At 43.9% G+C, this 21167-nt stretch overlaps 1 long non-coding RNA gene across 1 annotated transcript in view; it reads right to left on the bottom strand.

Moving 5' to 3' along the window:
- Positions 1-240: 240 nt before the first annotated feature.
- The window catches only part of LOC124620189, a 41735-nt gene continuing 20808 nt past the window's right edge, over positions 241-21167 (bottom strand). Inside the window, exons 3-5 of the long non-coding RNA XR_006980170.1 lie at positions 20470-20625; positions 18660-18761; positions 241-302 (exon numbers count right to left, since the gene is read on the bottom strand). This is a non-coding gene — a long non-coding RNA (uncharacterized LOC124620189). The remainder of the gene's footprint in view (positions 303-18659; positions 18762-20469; positions 20626-21167) is intronic.

Genomic DNA, 21167 nt, shown 5'->3' with positions numbered 1-21167 from the left:
AATTTATCTTGAAAGTATGTGTGAAACGCACTTTCCACAAAAAGGCTCAGATGCATAACTCTTAAAATATGTGTTTGAACAATAGGTCTGGAATTTTTAAAGACAAGGTGAAGAAACCATTGGATTGTATAATTTTTTTATTAATCACAAAGAAACAACATGATTCAAAGACATCAACAACTGCAATGGACGTTCAAGTGAATTGTCTGCCTCCAATTCTGATCACAGAGAAACACTCCAATAGGAAAGAGGGCACAACATCCTGCTCCATTTTCAAAAGCTGCAATGTCAAATATTACAACCTGTAACAAAAAAAGGTCATGTGATAAATATTGTTTACATATCGATTACAGCAACAGAGGCATATATGGTCTAATAGGAAGGGGGAACAGAAGGGCAGGACATGGGGAACAATGAACAGATGAGATGTGAAACCATGGTAAGCTAATAGTGGTGATAATGCCAGTAAATTACATGTGTGGGAAAAGCAACCACTCTTGCAACTTAGAGCTACTCTTGTTTCTGCAACTGATCTTCCGTTCTTTCATTGTTCCTATTTTTTTCTCATATTAATAATTCTAGTTATAGAAGGTTTTCTAACTAAAAGCTTATTAGCATTTTGTAATGAAACCGATAAACAATACAGTCTCATTCTCTAATGGAAGAACACAGTACATCGCGTTCGTAAATAACTTGATCCAACAAAACTTTTTATATGAGTATCTGGACATTCATTACATGACATTTAATTTTAAGTATCAATACAAACACTTACATAAAACATTATTTACACTCAAAACCCATTATTCAAAACTGATGTCCATATGTGCAACTGTTTACAGTAGCAATTATTAATATAGTTACTATTGCTAGCTTTAATATGGATTGTTAAAAAGTTAAGAAATGTTAACTTAAAAATGAACTGTAAGCAAAATCTTTTCTGTTAAAAAGTTAATGTTGAAACCACTGGAGAAACATTATAATGTTTTATTGTAGTCATCATGTACATTGAAAAAAAAAAAAAAAAAAAAAAAATTTGCAACACCAAAAAGTAATTAACGTAGAGTAATGAAATTTCAGGAACATATATCTCTAAGTAACTTATTTAAGTGATTAACGTTGCAAGATCACAGGATAATATAAGTGCGAGATACACCACTGCAAATGTGATACACTAATACATTGAAATCCAGTGTAACTGCCCGAATGTAAGCATGCAAACGTGCATGCATTGTGCTGGATATGAGTTTGTGGGATGAAGTTCCATGCCTGTTTCACATTGTCATCGAAACAGGGATGGTTAATGCTGTTTTTGGGAGACACTGGAGTTGTTCGATGATGTCCCGTGTGCACTGAATTGGAGCCAGACCTGGTGATCAAACAGGTCAAGGCAACATGTTGACATACTGTAGAGTATACACCCATGCCTCCATCTTTGCTACCCTCCCTGTTTACCTCTACCCTGTTGCTTCATAACCTGGGTTGTGAGTAACTGAATCCACTTTCTCTTCTTCCCCTTCTTTCCCCTCTCTCCTCCCTGATGAAGGAACAAAGTTCCAAAAGCTAGGATACGTAAATTTTCTGTTATGTTTTGTGTATCTATTGGCTGTACTGGCCAGCCCCTCTATCTCTTTGTTAGTATTTGTTTCACGTCTTTATATGAGATTTTCCATCATCACAATAATGTTGGTTTATAATTTATGGACAGCCTAATCCATTATTTCCTGTCAAGGTTTGAAACTTTAGTAAATCATAATTTTTGTCTTGGTAAAATAAAGGTGATTAGATGTTTCCCTCATGCAGATGTAAGAGACTGTCGGTTCACATCTACGTTTATAATCTGCAATCCACCAGGAGGTGCATGGTACAGGGTAAGTCCCATTGTACCAGTTATCAGGGTTTCTTGCTGTTTCATTCATGTATGGAGCGTGGAAGAATGATTGTCTGAATGCCTCTGTGTGAGCAGTAATCATTCTAATCTTATCTTCACGACCCCTGTGAGAGCAATATGTGGGGGGGGTTGTAGTATATCCCTAGAGTAATCATTTAAAGACAGTTCTTGAAACTTTGCTAATACACTTTCTTGGGATAGTTTACACCTGTCTTCAACAGTCTGCCATTTCAGTTCCTTCAGTATCTCTGTGACACTCTCCCATGGATTAAGCAAACCTGTGACCATGCTGCCTTTCTTTGTATACATTCAATGTCCCCTGCTAGTCTTATGTGGTACAAGTCCCACACACTTTAGCAATAGTCTAGGGGGGGCGGGAGGGGGGGGGGGGGGGGGGTCACACGAATGACTTGTAAGCATCTCTTTAGTAGACTGATTGCACTTCCCCATTATTATACCAATAAACCAAAGTCTACAACCTGCTTTACCCACAACTGAACCTATGTGATCATGCCATTTCATATTCCTACAAAGTGTTACACACAGGTATTTGTACGAGTTGGCAGATTCCGACAGTGACTCACCAATATTATAGTCACAGGATACTAAGTTTATACATTTCTAAACATTCAGAGCAAGTTGCCAATCACTGCACTATGTTGAAATCTCATCAAGATCTGACTGAATATTTATGCAGCTTCTCTGAAATAGCACTTCATTACAGATAACTGCATCATCTGCAAAAATCCTGATTTACAGCAAGGTTATTAATGGACAAGAACTGCAAGGGCCCCAACACACTTCCCTGGGGCACACCTGAGGTTACTTCTACATCTGATGATGACTCTCCATCCAAGGTAACATGCTGTGTCCTTCCTATCAAAAAGTCCTCAATCCAGTCATGAATTTCACTTGATACCCCATATGATCGTACTTTTCACAGTCACTGTAGGTGTGGAACAGAATCAAATACTGTTAGGAAATCAAGAAACACTATCTACCTGTTGCCTTGATCCAACGCTTTCAGCAAGTTATGTGAGAAAAGTGAGAGTTGGGTTTCATATCATCTATGTTTTTGAAAACCATGCTGGTTGATATTGAGAAGGTAGTTCCGTTCGAGATACCTCATTATGTTTGAGCTCAAAATATTTTCTAAGAATCTACAACAAATCGATGTCAAGGCTACTGGATGGTAGTTTTGTCACTCCTACAACCCTTCTTGTAGACGGATGTGATCTGTAACTTTTTCCAAAAACTAGGTAAGGTTTTTTGGATAGATTACAGTGAGAAGAGAGGATAACTCAGCCACAAATTCAATATAGAATCTGACTGCGATTCCATCGGGGTCTGGAGCTTTGTTTAATGATTTCAACTGTTTCTCAACACAACTGACACTAATACCTATTTCGTTCATTTTTTCAGTGTACGAGGATTGAATTGGGGCAGTTCTCCTGGGTTTTTATTTGCAAAGGAACATTTGAAAATCGAGTTCAGAATTTCAGCTTTTACTTTGATACCCTCAATTTCAGTTCCTGTCTCACTTGCTAGGGACTGGACACTAACTTTTGTGCCACTAACAGCCCTTACATACGACCAGAATTTACTTGGATTTTGTGAAATGTCATTTGACAATATTCTGCTACAGTAGCCATTGAAGGCTTCATGCATTGCTCTCTTGACAGCCAAACATGTTTCATCCAGCGTCTCTCAATCTATAATCCTACACTTTGTTTTACACCTATTATGCAGTAATCTCTGTTCCTTTAGACGTTTTCTTTACAGTGACTGTATACCACGGAGGTTCCATCCCATTATGAATTGTTCTACTAGGAACCTATCTACTCAGTGAATGGTCAACTGTTCTTTTCAAGTAGAGGAAGAGCACCTCTACATACTCCTGACCTGTCCTGAAAGTTTCAAGTTCCTCACTGAGATAAGATATTACTAATTTCTACTTAGTTAACTGAACGCATAATAAGAGGATCCTCACGACACAGTAAATAACTGTGCGTCAGTCGGGTGTGGCCAATGCGGAGCCGACAAACGACGACTGAGTCCCTGCGGGTGGCTCGCAGGGATGACCGCCAAACAGTCGTCGTCTCCTTGATACGACGGAGTTTGTTTGGCACGGGCAGGTTGCGCCATTCAGTGTCCCAGAAATCAAAAACTTTGCGGCGTAATAGTGCCCGCAAATCAGTCGCCGGGAGGCAAATCTCCAGAGGTGGTTTACTGATGGCCTCTTTCACCAGGCGGTCAACATTCTCATTGCCGGGGATCCCAACATGGCCTGGGGTCCACACAAAGACCACAGAGCGGCCGCTACGTGCAAGAGTATGCAGGGACTCATGGACAGCCATCACCAGATGAGAACGAGGGAAATACTGGTTGAGAGCTCGTAAACTGCTCAGGGAATTGCTACAGATAACAAAGGACTCACCTGAGCAGGAGCGGATATACTCTAGGGCACAAAAGATGGCGACCAGCTCAGCTGTGTAAACGCTGCAGCCATCCAGCAAGGAACGTTGTTCAAAATGGTCCCCTAGCGTAAGCCCATATCCGACACGACCAGCAACCATCGAACCGTCAGTGTATACAACGCCAGAGCCCTGATACGTGGCCAAGATGGAATAAAAACGGCGGCGGAAGGCCTCTGGAGGGACGGAGTCCTTCGGGCCCTGTGCCAAGTCGAGCCGAAGGCAAGGGTGAGGAACACACCATGGGGGTGTCCGCAAAGTGGCCCGGAAAGGAGGTGGAACTGTAAAAACCCTAAGCCCGGAGAGAAGCTCTTTGACGCGGACCGCGATCGTACAACATGACTGGGGCCGACGTTCAGGAAGATGGACGACCGATTGCGGGAACAGGAGACGATAGTTTGGATGCCCGGCCAAGCTAAAAACATGGGCAGCATAAGCGGCCAGTAAATGTTGGCGCCTCAATAGCAGTGGAGGGACACCTGCCTCCATAAGTATGCTGTCCACAGGGCTGGTGCGGAATGCTCCTGTCACCTGTCGAACCCCACAGTGGTGAACGGGGTGCAGCAGTTGCAACGCTGAGGGCGACGCTGAGCCATACGCCACACTCCCATAATCAAGCCGGGACAGCACAAGGGCTTTGTAGAGCTGCAGCAGCGTATTACGATTGGCACCCCAAGTTGTGTTGCTGAGGCAGCGAAGGGCATTCAGATGCTGCCAGCACTGACGCTTGAGGTGACGAATATGTGGAAGCCAAGTAAGCCGGGCATCGAACAGCAATCCCAGAAAACGGTAAGTGTCAACAACCCTGAGCATGGCATCCTGAAGATAGAGCTCAGGGTGGGGATGGACAGTTCGACACCGACAAAAGTGCATAAAAAAAGTCTTCGCAGGAGAAAATTGAAACCCATGAGCTAGGGCCCATGACTGCGCCTTGCGTATGGCTCCCTGCAACCTATGTTCTGCAACACTAATGGTGGAGGAGCTGAACAAGATGCAGAATTCGTCAGCATATAACGTGGGTGAGACAGACGACCCAACTGCTGCTGCAAGGCCATTAATGGCCACAAGGAAAAGGGGCACGCTCAATACTGAGCCCTGTGGAACGCCGTTCTCCTGGATATGAAGTGAACTATGGGATGTGCCAATTAAAACACGGAATGTCCGAACAGATAAAAAATTCTGAATAAAAATGGGGAGAGAGCCCCGGAGACCCCACCCGTGCAACGTGGCTAGTATATGGTGCCGCCACGTCGTGTCATATGCTCTGGAGAGGTCAAAAAAGACGGAGACAATGTGTTGGCACCTGGAAAAAGCAGTGCGGATTGCAGACTCAAGAAAGACCAAAGTATTGGCGGTGGAACGGCCCTGACAGAAGCCGCTCTGGCACTGAGCCAGAAGACCCCGAGACTCGAGCAGCCAACACAGCCGTCGACTCACCATACGTGATGGTACTTTCTCGCCACTGCGACGGAAAGACACCATCGCCCCATATGCGGTTGAAGATGGCAAGAACACATCGCTGACAGACCGGGGACAGATGTTTGAGCATCTGATTGTTGACGCCATCTGGCCCAGAGGCTGTATCGGGGCACTGTGCCAGGGCGCTCTGGAGTTCCCACAAACTAAATGGGGCGTTATACGTCTCAGGGTGGCGAAAAGCAAAAGAAAACCATTTGCCTTCCTCCCGGCGTTTAAGAGCGCGAAACGCAGGCGGGTAATTCCCCGACGCAGTGGCCCGAACATAGTGCTGTGCGAAATGCTCGGCGATTGCATCAGCATCGGTGGATACCGCCCCGTTGATGGTAAGCCCTGGAACACCTGTAGTGTGCTGCACTCCAAAGATGCGCCGAATCTTCATCCACACCTGGGAGGGTGAAGTATGGGAACCAATGGTGGAAACGTACCTCTCCCAGCACTCCTGTTTCCGCCTCTTGATGAGCCGCCGTGCCTGAGCACGGAGACGTTTGAAGAAAATGAGGTTCTCCAAAGACGGGTGCCGCTTATGTCGCTGAAGAGCCCGCTGATGTTCTTTAATGGCTTCAGCGACCTCCAGAGACCACCAAGGCACTGCCTTTCGCCGGGGGCACCCTAACGAACGAGGAATGGTACATTCCGCAGCGGAAACAATCGCTGCAGTCAGTGTCTCAACTGCCACATCGATGGTACCGTGGGGGAGAGATGCAACAGTGGCAGCAGAGGAGAATGTTTCCCAGTTTGCCTTGCTAAATGCCCATCTAGGCAGGCGTTCATGGGATCGACGCTGGGGTAGTGAAAGGAAGATGGGAAAATGGTCACTACCACACAAGTCGTCATGGACTCTCCAGTGGACCGATGGTACAAGCCCTGGGCTGCACAACAACAGATCTATGGCCGAGAATGTGCTATGTGCCACACTGAAATGCATGGCAGCGCCAGTGTTTAAGAGGCAGAGTTCAAGTTGGGAGATGAGATTCTCGACATCTCTGCCTTGGCCAGTAATCTTCGATCCACCCCACAGGGGATTGTGGGCGTTAAAATCCCCAAGGAGAAGAAAAGGCATGGGAAGTAGGGCGACAAGTGCAGCCAATTCGGTCAGGGAGACTGTACCACCTGTAGGAAGATAGACACTGCAGACGGTTATGTCCTGGGTAGTCCTTACGCGGACAGCCACAGATTCCAAAGATGTTTGAAGTGCACAGGAGCACTATATACAGAGGTAAGGACATACACGCAGGCTCCACCTGACACACTATTGTAAGTGCTACGGTTGCAGTAATAACCCCTGTATCCACGGAGGACAGGGGTCCGCATTGCCGGGAACCAGGTTTCCTGGAGAGCAATGCATAAAGCAGGTGTCAAGCTTACAAGCTGACGCAGCTCAGGTAGATGGCTAAAATAACCGCCACAATTCCACTGGAGGATTGTACAAAGTGTGTCTTGTAGAGGCATTCAGGCACTGAAAAGGCAAATTACTGGGCAGGGTCACATGCTGCCACCGACTGAGTGACGGACGTCGCTACGGCCATCGTTTCTGAGGAGACGGCGAGATCCAGGTCATCAGGGGACGCAAAGAGCTCGACCTCATCCTCAGAGGCTGAGCTGACAGGAAGCGTTGGTGCGGGAACCACTGGGTCCTTATCCTTCTTGGAGAGCTTCCTCTTCTCTCTCTTGTCTTTGGGAGGAGGGTTGGCATGCTGGGAGGGCTTTCCTGACGCATTTTCAGGAACAGAGGAAGAGCGTGAAGCCCTTCGACCAGCAGCTGGTGGCTTCTTCAGCCACTGGCTAGTGGCTTGTGAGACACTGGGGAAGTCCTTGGAAGGGACTCCCCCAAGGGATCCCTTCCGAACAAGTGAGGCCGGAGGAGGCTGTTGCGTCTCCGGCTGAGCAGCCGGAGAGAGCTGTCGCTTCCCCGGCTGAGGAGCCGGAGAGGGCTGTCGCCGCTCCGGCTGAGAGATGGGGACTGACGTCCCCAGTTGCTTGGGGCGCACTGCTCCCAAACTGTGTGTTTTGGGAGCAGTGGAAGAGAGAGTGGCCCCCACCGGTGGTGGGGCAGGCGAAACGTGACTGTTCGGTGGGCCAACTGTGAAAGGAGTCTTTGCAGGAACTGGTGGCTGCAGTGTTACAGCAGCATAACTCCTCAACATAGGTGTGGGGTTGAGCCATTCTAATTTCTTCCTCGCCTCTTGGTAAGTTAAACGGTCCAGGGTCTTAATTTCTTGTATCTTCCGCTCTCGTTGGTAGACTGCACAGTCTGGCGAGCAGGGAGAATGATGCTCCCCACAGTTAACGCTGGTGGGAGGTGGAGCACACTGTGCATTTGGATGCGAAGGTCGTCCACAATCGCGACATGTGGGGCTGGTAGTGCATGTGGAGGACACGTGTCCGAATTTCCAGCACTGGAAGCATCGCATAGGGGGCGGGACATAGGGCTTGAAATCGCACCGGTAGATCATGACCTTGACCTTCTCAGGCAAGCAGTTGCCCTCAAAGGCCAGGATGAAAGCACCGGTAGCGATCCTATTATCCTTGGGTCCCCTAAAGACACGACGAACGAAGTGTGCACCTCGTCGTGGCAGGTTATCCCGTAGCTCGTCATCAGACGGTAGCAGAAGATCTTTATGAAAGATAGTCCCCTGGACCAAATTTAGTGACTTATGGGGAGTGATGTTAACAGGTATGTCACCAAGCTTCTCACAGGCGAGCAACGCCCTTGACTGTGCAGAGGAAGGTGCTTGTATCAAAATGGCCCCGCTCCGCATTTTGGAAAGAGAGGCCACTTCCCTGAACTTATCTTCAAGATGGGTCACAAAGAACAGAGGCTTAGTCCCCAAAAATGAATCCCCATCAGTTCTGCTGCACACAAGATATCGCGGTGAATATGGCTCCTGTCTGTCCACAGCCCTGCGTCCCTCCCAGGGCGTGGCTAGGGAAGGGGACGATTTGGGGTTATAAGCCACAGCGTTAAAGTCTACTTTATTGCGCTTAGAGACATTGGTGGTCGTGCGACCACCGGATTGAGATTGTACCCGCTTCATTGCGGGGTATCCGCCCCGATGCCACCCACTCCGACCAGGGGCTCTCCCCACGGGTGGCACCCAGCCACACCAAAGGCCACCTAGCAGGATGGCCGTTGCCGGGAGTCCTGATGCCCCAGAGAGACGGGTATCTACTGCTTGGCTTACGTGGGGAGGCGGCAGCTCAGGCATCGGCAGTACGATCCCTGTGTTGTTAGGGGGCTACAACCTAGAGGGTACATGACGACCCCACCACAACGGACTGGCTACCGTGCTGGATTTTGGGTGCCATGGGTAGTCCATAGTGATCGTGGGTGCAGATGATGATGCACTAAGGGCTTAACTTACACAATCCATCAGGTGTGTATGCCCAAAATGAGGGATGGAGGGTGCAGTTACGACGCCCAGACGATAAAGTGTGCCAAGGTCTTAGGGCACAGAGGACTGATGGTGCACCACGTAAGGGGTCCTTCCCCAAAAGGCTCTTACTTCTGTTGAATTTGGAAAAATGGAGGTCAAACCCTAATGGGGACCATCACATTAAAGGCCGAAACAGTTGAGACTCCTTTTAGTCGCCTCTTACGACAGGCAGGAATACCGCGGGCCTATTCTAACCCCCGAACCCGCAGGGGGGAAATGGACACAGGCAGACAGTGTTTGTTGGTAATGAGGATCACCCTGTGGCTAAACATGCCTTGGTGCACGGCCAGCACATCTTGGCACAGTGTTACACCGTCCGGGTTATCTGGATACCTCCCACTAACACCAACCTGTCAGAACTCTGGAGATGGGAACTTGCCCTTCAGTATATCATCTCTTCTCGTTATCCGCCAGGCCTCAACCTCCGCTAATTTCAAGTTGCCGCCGCTCGTACCTCACCTGTCTTTCAACATCATTGTTGCCTCTGTACTTCTGCCTCGACTGACATCTCTGCCGAATCTCTTTGCCTTTACAAATGTCTGCTTGTGTCTGTGTATGTGTGGTTGGATATGGGTGTGTGTGCAAGTGTATACCTGTTCTTTTTTCCCCCTAAGGTAAGTCTTTCCGCTCCCGGGATTGGAATGACTCCTTACCCTCTCCCTTAAAACGCACATCCTTTCATATATATATATACACACACAAACATACACACAAAATTCAAGCTTTCGCAACAAACTGTTGCCTCATCAGGAAAGAGGAAAGGAGAGGGAAAGACGAAAGGATGTGGGTTTTAAGGGAGAGGGTAAGGAGTCATTACAATCCCGGGAGTGGAAAGACTTACCTTAGGGGGGAAAAAAGGAAAAAAGGACGGGTATACACTCGCACACACACACATATCCATCCACACATATACAGACACAACCAGACGTATTTAAAGACAAAGAGTTTCGGCAGAGATCTCAGTCGTGGCAGAAGTGCAGAGGCAAAGATGTTGTTGAATGACAGGTGAGGTACGAGTGGCGAAAACTTGAAATTAGCGGAGATTGAGACCTGGTGGATAACGGGAAGAGAGGATATATTGAAGAGCAAGTTCCCATCTCCGGAGTTCGGATAGGTTGGTGTTAGTGGGAAGTATCCAGATAACCCGGACGGTGTAACACTGTGCCAAGATGTGCTGGCTGTGCACCAAGGAATGTTTAGCCACAGGGTGATCCTCATTACCAACAAACACTGTCTGCCTGTGTCCATTCATGCGAATGGACAGTTTGTTGCTGGTCAGTCCCACATAGAATGCGTCACAGTGTAGGCAGGTCAGTTGGTAGATCACGTGGGTGCTTTCACACGTGGCTCTGCCTTTGATCGTGTACACCTTCCGGGTTACAGGACTGGAGTAGGTGGTGGTGGGAGGGTGCATGGGACAGGTTTTACACCGGGGGCGGTTACAAGGGTAGGAGCCAGAGGGTAGGGAAGGTGGTTTGGGGATTTCATAGGGATGAACTAAGAGGTTACGAAGGTTCGGTGGACGGCGGAAAGACACTCTTGGTGGAGTGGGGAGGATTTCATGAAGGATGGATCTCATTTCAGGGCAGGATTTGAGGAAGTCGTATCCCTGCTGGAGAGCCACATTCAGAATCTGATCCAGTCCCGGAAAGTATCCTGTCACAAGTGGGGCACTTTTGTGGTTCTTCTGTGGGAGGTTCTGGGTTTGAGAGGATGAGGAAGTGGCTCTGGTTATTTGCTTCTGTACCAGGTCGGGAGGGTAGTTGCGGGATGTGAAAGCTGTTGTCAGGTTGTTGGTGTAATGCTTCAGGGATTCTGGACTGGAGCAGATTCGTTTGCCACGAAGACCTAGGCTGTAGGGAAGGGACCGTTTGATGTGGAATGGTTGGCAGCTGTCGTAATGGAGGTACTGTTGCTTGTTGGTGGGTTTGATGTGGACGGACGTGTGAAGTTGGCCATTGGACAGGTGGAGGTCACGATCAAGGAAAGTGGCATGGTATTTTGAGTAGGACCAGGTGAATCTGATGGAACCAAAGGAGTTGAGGTTGGAGAGGAAATTCTGGAGTTCTTCTTCACTGTGAGTCCAGATCATGAAGATGTCATCAATAAATCTGTACCAAACTTTGGGTTGGCAGGCCTGGGTAACCAAGAAGGCTTCCTCTAAGCGACCCATGAATAGGTTGGCGTACGAAGGGGCCATCCTGGTACCCATGGCTGTTCCCTTTAATTGTTGGTATGTCTGGCCTTCAAAAGTGAAGAAGTTGTGGGTCAGGATGAAGCTGGCTAAGGTAATGAGGAAAGAGGTTTTAGGTAGGGTGGCCGGTGATCGGCGTGAAAGGAAGTGCTCCATCGCAGCGAGGCCCTGGATGTGCGGGATATTTGTGTATAAGGAAGTCGCATCAATGGTTAAAAGGATGGTTTCTGGGGGTAACGGATTGGGTAAGGATTCCAGGCGTTCGAGAAAGTGGTTGGTGTCTTTGATGAAGGATGGGAGACTGCACGTAATGGGTTGAAGGTGTTGATCTACGTAGGCAGAGATACGTTCTGTTGGGGCTTGGTAACCAGCTACAATGGGGCAGCCGGGATGATTGGGTTTGTGAATTTTAGGAAGAAGGTAGGGGTGCCGGGTGTCGGTGGGGTCAGGAGGTTGATGGAGTCAGGTGAAAGGTTTTTTAGGGGGCCTAAGGTTCTGAGGATTCCTTGAAGCTCCGCCTGGACATCAGGAATGGGATTACCTTGGCAAACTTTGTATGTGGTGTTGTCTGAAAGCTGACGCAGTCCCTCAGCCACATACTCCTGACGATCAAGTACCACGGTCGTGGAACCCTTGTCCGCCGGAAGAATGACGATGGACTGGTCAGCCTTCAGATCACGGATAGCCTGGGCTTCAGCAGTGGTGATGTTGGGAGTAGGATTAAGGTGTTTTAAGAAGGATTGAGAGGCAAGGCTGGAAGTCAGAAATTCCTGGAAGGTTTGGAGAGGGTGATTTTGAGGAAGAGGAGGTGGGTCCCGCTGTGGCGGAGGACGGAACTGTTCCAGGCAGGGTTCAATTTGGATAGTGTCTTGGGGAGTTGGATCATTAGGGGTAGGAATAGGATCATTTTTCTTCATGGCAAAGTGATACTTCCAGCAGAGAGTACGAGTGTAGGACAGTAAATCTTTGACGAGGGCTGTTTGGTTGAATCTGGGAGTGGGGTTGAAGGTGAGGCCTTTGGATAGGACAGAGGTTTCGGATTGGGAGAGAGGTTTGGAGGAAAGGTTAACTACTGAATTAGGGTGTTGTGGTGCCAGATTGTGTTGATTGGAATTTTGAGGTTTTGGAGGGAGTGGAGCTGGAAGTGGGAGACTGAGTAGATGGGAGAGACTGGGTTTGTGTGCAATGAGAGGTGGTTGAGGTTTGCTGGAAAGGTTGTGAAGGGTGAGTGAGTTGCCTTTCCGGAGGTGGGAAACCAGGAGATTGGATAGTTTTTTGAAGTGAAGGGTGGCATGCTGGATACTTCCCACTAACACCAACCTATCCGAACTCCGGAGATGGGAACTTGCTCTTCAATATATCTTCTCTTCCCTTTATCCACCAGGCCTCAATCTCCGCTAATTTCAAGTTGCCGACACTCGTACCTCACCTGTCATTCAACAACATCTTTGCCTCTGCACTTCTGCCTCGACTGACATCTCTGTCGAAACTCTTTGTCTTTAAATACGTCTGCTTGTGTCTGTATAGGTGTGGATGGATGTGTGTGTGTGTGCGCGAGTGTATACCCGTCATTTTTTCCCCCCTAAGGTAAGTCTTTCCGCTCCCGGGATTGGAATGACTCCTTACCCTCTCCCTTAAAACCCACATCCTTTCGTCTTTCCCTCTCCTTCCCTCTTTCCTGATGAGGCAACAGTTTGTTGCGAAAGCTTAAATTTTATGTGTATGTTTGTGTTTGTTTGTGTGTCTGTCGACCTGCCAGCACTTTCATTTGGTAAGTCACATCATCTTTGTTTTTAGATATATTTTTCCTACGTGGAATGTTATATAAATCATTTATTGTTGATGTGCCCTATTCTTGTATACACATAATATACAGAGAAGAATTGCATTTTATGTTCTTTATATCTGCTTTTTTCATATTCTATTCGAATTTTACGATTCCAACAGGACAAAAACATGCCACGTGAACTTACATTTGAAGAAATTCTAGCAGAACTAGAGAACCATCAAGAGAGTGACGATGAAGATGATATACAGAATTGGCAATTATTCCACCCGATGCAGATGAAGAAGACACTGACGAAAATGTACTGTTGTACAAGATGACGCCGGTACTTTAGAGCTCACAACCAGCTGAGATGAAGTTAATGCTACAGTTGTACATCCAGAAGCCAAAAGAAGGAAAGCGTTGGGAGGTGGAGGAGAAAGTGGTATGTTATCTACAAAAAAATATATATGTAAGTGGTATAAATGTCAACCAATGTACACAAACAATAGTGAACCAGGGAAGAGCAACAAACATTATGATGCGGAATGTCTAGCAAATAACACAGTGCCCCAGGTGTTTGAGGATTTTTTTTCTGAGAAACTAATGGATACTATTATTGAACAAAGCGAAATTTATGCTTGCCAACATAACAGAATAAATTTTCTGCTAACCAAAGAAGAACTAAAATTATTTATTGGCGTACTACTTCTGAGTGGTTATCATAAGCTTCCCCACAAGAATAAGTACTGGGAACAGGCTCCTGATGTCGGTGTTCCTTTAGTCTTCAACTACGGGTCAAGAAATAGGTTTTGGGAAATAAAGAGATTCATTCATCTCAATGAAAACTCCAAAATAGACAGAAACGACAAGATGTACAAACTGAGGTTATAATTTGAAATGCTGATATAGGAATTTGGTAAATTTGGCGTATTTCATTCAGAACTCTCAACTGATGAAATAATGGTACATTATTATGGCAAACATTCAGCTAAAATGTTTCTGAGGGAAAAGCCTATCAAATTTGGATATAAAATTTGGTGTCTTACAAGTTCCAATGGCTTTCTTTATAATTTTTCACCATACTGTGGCAAGACTGACAACAAACAGGAGCCTTTAGGTGCAAGGGTAATAAATGAACTAATCACCATGATTCCAGAATCAGAGTATCCGAATTATAAGCTTTTCTTTGACAACTTTTTCACCAGTGTTGACACACTGATCACACTCGGAAAGAGTAAAATGAAAGCTGCAGGAACAATAACGGAGATCCGAACTAATGCATGTCCTTTTAATTGACTCGAAAAGAATGGCAAAAGGAAGGAACGAGGATTCTACGACTACATCTTTGACAAAGAGAATGAAGTTCTGGTTGTGGAATGGAGTGACAACAAACCAGTATGTGTAGTGACAAATAACAGTACTATTATTCCACGAGTTCTGCTAAAAGATATTCATGGGCAAAAAAAAGGAAATATCTGTTGCACTGCCACATATCATTGAAGAATACAATGCCCATATGGGTGGCATATATCTACTGGACAAGCAGATATCACTTTATAGGACGAGGATAAGGTCAAAGAAATGGTGGTGGCCATTATTCACACAGATGATATATATCTGCGTAGTAAACACATGGCGTGCATACCAAATTGCTAACTCTAATGAGAAGCTCTTATTTTTGGATGTCCGACAGAGAATAGTGATGTTTTTTCTATCAAAGAAAAAAGGATCAGTACCAAAACAAAGAGGACCACAAGGAAGCAAATTGATGGGAGGACGGGTGGGCACAGATGTACGACTAGATCCAGGAAATCATTTCTTTGTGCCAAGTAAAACACAGAAGAGATGTGCTTACTGCAAGAAAAAAACAACAAAAATTTGTGATAGGTGCAATGTTGGTGTACATGACAAGTGTTTTGCTTCATTTCATACTGAATATACATTCCTTAACATTAAAATATTCTTTATTTAATGTTTGTGTTGCTTCTTACAATATTATGCATGGAGAATAAGATTGTGAATTTGGATAGCGCATTTGGCCAATGTCCCAAAAATGGGACTTCTGTAGTTTTTGTTCTAATAAACTGAAACTTTTCAAAACAACTTTTTATTCAATTTATCACTCAATGTAACATATTTATGTATAAAAGTTTGCAAAAAAAAGATCCAATAGAGTTTTGGCCAGTAAAGGGTTAAGGGAAAACCAGATGTAACACAAAATGTCTGGCAGAAAATCTGCTACAGGAACTACATCACAAACCCCAACTGCTCACAGATTATGCAAAGGACAATGGTAATTTCCGAAAATTCTCAAAAATACACATTTATTTGCATTGACATACAATGAAATTCAGGGGTGATGTATACTTTGGCTGAGCTGTGAACCACAAAGCATTGATTTGCTATGTAAATTACGTATACAAAACACTGGTAGCACTAACTTACAAAGTATAGTTTTGCAGGCATCTCAAAATTCTGAAACTAAACTATTTCTCACATAATTGGACAACAAAATAAGAGACAGACTATTTTGAATGAGGATGATAGGCATACTGTTCTAAAAATTTTTGAAAGAGCACAATTCAGTTTAAGCCTACAATTGACGCTAATAGTACTAGTTTATCACGGGATTCCCAAATGTTTGAAATTTCACAACATATCAGAATTCAAACAAGTATCGATACAATCAATGAAAAATTACGCAGAAGTGACATGAACAGCAAAATATACAAATATAGAACTTCAAACAGACACTTTATCTAGTACAAACAGTCCCCACATAAGGGAAAATTCCTAAGTCAGCTTTATTTAAATGGGCAAATAAAATAAATAACAAAACTGGAAATTGTCCCTCCTCTTGCAATGAATTGCTACTGGACAACTGCTTTTGTACATTAAATGGAGAGTACAGTACACATCTAATTAACACCAATGGATTTCTTTTCACAGAATAACAATCTTTGGATACTGTACTGCATAGTGTGGGAATTCTGAGACACTCTGGGTTGCTGCAGAGTGATTCATTTTCTAAAATAGACAATGTGTAGTGGTGTACACTGTTAACACACTAGGCATATTACACGGGCCACTTGTTCACTCCTTTTGTACACACATCAGTTAGACTCAGGTAGCAATGGAGTTTAAAAGAAGACATTCATACATGGCACTGAATTTAAGATAGAAGTGAATTTAAAGCAGTATTTGGAATCTCTTCATGCAATAAACCAACAGTCTGCTGCTGATTTTATGATTTCTGAGACACACTCTTGAAGACTGAAGTCAATAATGACAGCCACTACTGAAAGAAACTAGCTTCACCTCTGGATAATGATGACTGAAGAGGACAGCTCCCCACTGTCTCTACCAACAAAATGAATGCAATCTTTGAATCAGATCAGAACTAGTTTCCTGCGTGGCAATCTTCAGATCAGAAAAATAGTTGTGAAGATCAGAAAAATAGTTGTTAGATACAACACCTTTTAACACTTGAGTAAAAAAACTTGCTGCTAAATCCTGATATTAAACAGTTGAAAAATTTGATTCTCAGTGGTCAAAAGCAGCATACAATAACTAATGACAGAAAACAACTGTACCAATCTTAGAAACAAACATGTGATAGACCTTCTCAGAACACACCCATATGGCAAAAGTGAAAAAGAGGACACAAATATTATTAATGTCATTGGATGAAAATGATATTTTTCAACTTAAGATAATAGAGTTACTAAAAATATTTTTAATTAAGCAACTAGTTTCAGCTCGAAAAGCCATTTTTCGGTTTACACACATAGCGAGGTCCCACAGAAATAAAAAGGCAGCAAACTCACACTATGTGCTACTGTTCATCATGGCTTACAAATTACAGTAGAAATGGTACTGTTTGTTGTACTTTAAAAACATTTAAAATGACTTTTTGGGCCAGAAATAACTGTACAGGGTGATTCAAAAAGAATACCACAACTTTAAAAATGTATATTCAATGAAAGAAACATAATATAACCTTCTGTTATACGTCATTACAAAGAGTATTTAAAAAGGTTTTCTTCACTCAAAAACAAGTTCAGTGATGTTCAATATGGCCCCCTCCAGACACTCGAGCAATATCAACCCGATACTCCAACTCGTTCCACACTCTCTGTAGCATATCAGGCGTAACAGTTTGGATAGCTGCTGTTATTTCTCATTTCAAATCATCAATGGTGGCTGGGAGAGGTGGCCGAAACACCATATCCTTAACATACCCCCATAAGAAAAAAATCGCAGGGGTAAGATCAGGGCTTCTTGGAGGCCAGTGATGAAGTGCTCTGTCACGGGCTGCCTGGCGGCCGATCCATCGCCTGGGGTAGTAGACGTTCAGGTAGTTACGGACAGATAAGTGCCAATGTGGTGGCGCTCCATCCTGCTGAAATACTAATTATTGTGCTTCTTGTTCGAGCTGAGGGAACAGCCAATTCTCCAACATCTCCAGATACTGTAGTCCAGTTACAGTAGCACCTTCGAAGAAAAAGGGACCAAAATCTTTATTGGCTGAAATGGCACAGAAAACGTTCACCTTAGGCGAGTCATGTTCATACTGAGTTGTTTCCCGCGGATTCTCAGTGCCCCATATACAGACATTGTGACGGTTGACTTTCCCGTTAGTGTGGAAAGTTGCTTCATCACTAAACACAATCTTTGAAATGAAAGATTCATCTGTTTCCATTTGAGCAAGGATAAAATCACAGAAATCGATTCTTTTAATCTTATCAGCTGCAGACAGTGCTTGAACCAATTTCAGACGATAAGGTTTCATAACTAACCTTTTTCGTAGGACTCTCCATACAGTTGATTGTGGAATTTGCAGCTCTCTGCTAGCTCTGTGAGTCGATTTTCCTGGGCTGCGAACAAATGCTTGCTGGATGCGTGCTACATTTTCATCACTCGTTCTCGACCGTCCAGAACTTTTCCCTTTGTACAAACACCCATTCTCTGTAAACTGTTTATACCAACGTTTAATACACCACCTATCAGGAGGTTTAACACCATACTTCGTTCGAAATGCATGCTGAACAACTGTCGTCGATTCACTTCTGCCGTACTCAATAACACAAAAAGCTTTCTGTTGAGCAGTCGCCATCTTAGCATCAACTGACGCTGACGCCTAGTCAACAGCGCCTCAAGCGAACAAATGTACAACTAAATGAAACTTTATACCTCCCTTAATTCGCCGACAGATAGTGCTTATCTCTGCCTTTTGTCGTTGCAGAGTTTTAAATTCCTAAAGTTGTGGTATTCTTTTTGAATCACCCCGTATAATTAAGGAGAGGTCTTATTAAAATACAACAGCTTAAATGCAAAAAACATCACCTTTATTCATTATGAAGGTTGTCGTAATGTCAGAGACATTTTGAATGTATCACACATATGTAAATTTAATTACCTGAGCAGATCAGTATCCTTCATCACTCCAAGTAATGTTGTAAACAGGATATGCAGTCTTCAGAATTTCTACAGTCTTGCTGTGGTCTGCCTTCCCAAACCCCTGAAATGAAGCAGTCTTTGGGTATTTTAAAACTAAAGTACAATTAAACAGTGTGCTACATATCACAATAATAATTAAACACTAAAACGAGAACTCTTAACTACAACTACATCATAAGTAAACAATGTGCTTGTACGTACACTAAAAATGCATCTAATACAGAGCACATGAAACTGTAAAGCAATCTGAAATTTTCTAAACCACACATCACAACACAAAAGCAGCAGAAAAAGGGAGTGTGTAAAGACCTTCAGAACAGATGTGCAAGATGCAGCATCAGAATTAATTTTTCTATTGATGGGTCTGGCATTGTACACAACACTGAAACACAAGCAGCAGTAACCGTGCAAAAACATTACACACGTACCCACAATCTGCAACTGTATTAATTGTGTTAAATGAAACAGGTAGGTCACAAAATGTGTGAAACACAGTCTGAAAAGTATAAAATAGGTGCGAGGGGTACAGAGGAATCATTTGGTCTGCTCCAAGTGCAAGGAATTGTTGATTTGAGTACTTATGACAACTGTTCTGGCAACTGGAAAAAGTCTTGTAAAAACACCAGGCTCACCACAATTCATGTGCTGCCGTAACTATACTCAATCAAAAGATACAGAAGCTGGTAATAATAATAATAATAATAATAATAATAATAATAATAATAATAATGTCATAAAATTATGGGACAGAAGATCCTCTCTCTCTCTCTCTCTCTCTCTCTCTCTCTCTCTCTCTCTCTCTTGCTACATACACAACTCTCTCTCGCTAAATATACAAGTGGAAGCAAGGATTGTGGCCTCAAAAGTAATCTGAAAGGTGTAAGAAAAAATCATGAATCAGATTGAACAGCACAGTTGGTATCAGCATTGTCCAAGGAAGGCAAGGTTTCAGGATGTAGTCCTGGCCCGGCACATAGTTTTAATTTGACAGGAAGTTTCATAATTATGGCTGCTACCCAGAACAACAGTAGCCATTTCAACCATAACACTTGTCCACAACACCACACCCAAATTATTGTACACGGTTGTAAGAAGCATGATGATGATGATTTACAGGTATTAACATCTGGTGACATTTGCTTCTGACCATCTAACAAGGTATTCTATAATTTGTGCCATGTAACCGAAGCAGAAACTGCTTTCCCATGGAGGAGCTTGGCGTATAACATTCTTAAAAACTTGAATTATAGGGCACACAACGTATGAACAGAAACTTCACTGTTCTTAAAATATTTTTTGTTAACTGTGGTCTGCAGCTTATACGAATTGTAGAAATGACATCACGTAACACTTTAAGCTGTTGATAATTTTTTTTTACGATGCAACCAGTTTTGGTCAAAGACCATTTTTGAGCACCTGTTGTACCCACAGCATGGAAACAGGAAAAATTCAGGCAAAAAGGATACTTCAAAATTGTAGTACCAATACATACAATGCTTGTGGATATTTAATTTATATTTCTGACACTGTATTCTTTTGATATATATAGTTTTTGCTGGTAATCAAATTCTGTAAGTGTTGCTTGTATTGTTACTACAATTTTCAAACATTCTTTTCATCCCAAATTTTCCCGTATCCACGATGTATATACAACAGGTGCCTGAAAATGGTCTTCAACTGAAACCAGTCACACAGTAAAAAATTAAGTTGAATAACAGCTCAAGATGACACATACTGTCATTTCTACAACTCACTGCTTTTGGTATCACCTGTGAGTAGCTGTACACTTTGATGACGTTGGCACTGGGGTCGTGCTGTATTCTGCCACCACCAGTGATATCGGTATCAACGCAGAGGCCTTACACCCTGTCCATCGTCTCATCGTAGACGTCCGAATGGAAGCCAACTCACTTGTATCCTCGCACCTAGTAGCAGGAACCATAGTCAAACTTTGAACAAAATGTATCAAGAGTACTAAGCAAGAAGAAAACACAAAAGTAGCAACGTGAGTGGAAATTGTGGCATCAAAAATAATCTGAAAACATAACTTGAAGGAGCTGTTGTTATATCCACTATCTATAGGAAACACAAACAGGAGCTTCTGTTTTTTTTTTTTTTTTTTTTTTTTTTTTTTTTTTTTTTTTCCATACCTACTGCAAATGCAAACGAAAGCTTTTGTATATTCGGACATGTGTTCTCTCGGAAAACACTGAACATAACGTAAATCATCTAGCTGACAAGGTAGTCGGCAACATCAGCACACGGCTTTTGGAGAACGGATAAATACTTCACTGCCAACAACTGAACTCTTGTAAAATAGAAATAGTCTTGTCCTGAGCTGGTCGAACAGACATTTTAAATTCTTAAGACTGAAGATAGATGAAAAGCTCTCTCAGAAGTATCATGTTCAACACCTTAAGCAGAAAATGAACACTCCTGTCTTCACTATACACTATGTCTTGGACAC

This window comes from Schistocerca americana, chromosome 1 (genome assembly GCF_021461395.2).
Source record: "Schistocerca americana isolate TAMUIC-IGC-003095 chromosome 1, iqSchAmer2.1, whole genome shotgun sequence".
In the NCBI taxonomy this organism is placed as follows: domain Eukaryota; kingdom Metazoa; phylum Arthropoda; class Insecta; order Orthoptera; family Acrididae; genus Schistocerca; species Schistocerca americana.
Note: the sequence above shows the minus strand (reverse complement) of the source record. Positions and strands in the feature narration are given on the sequence as shown.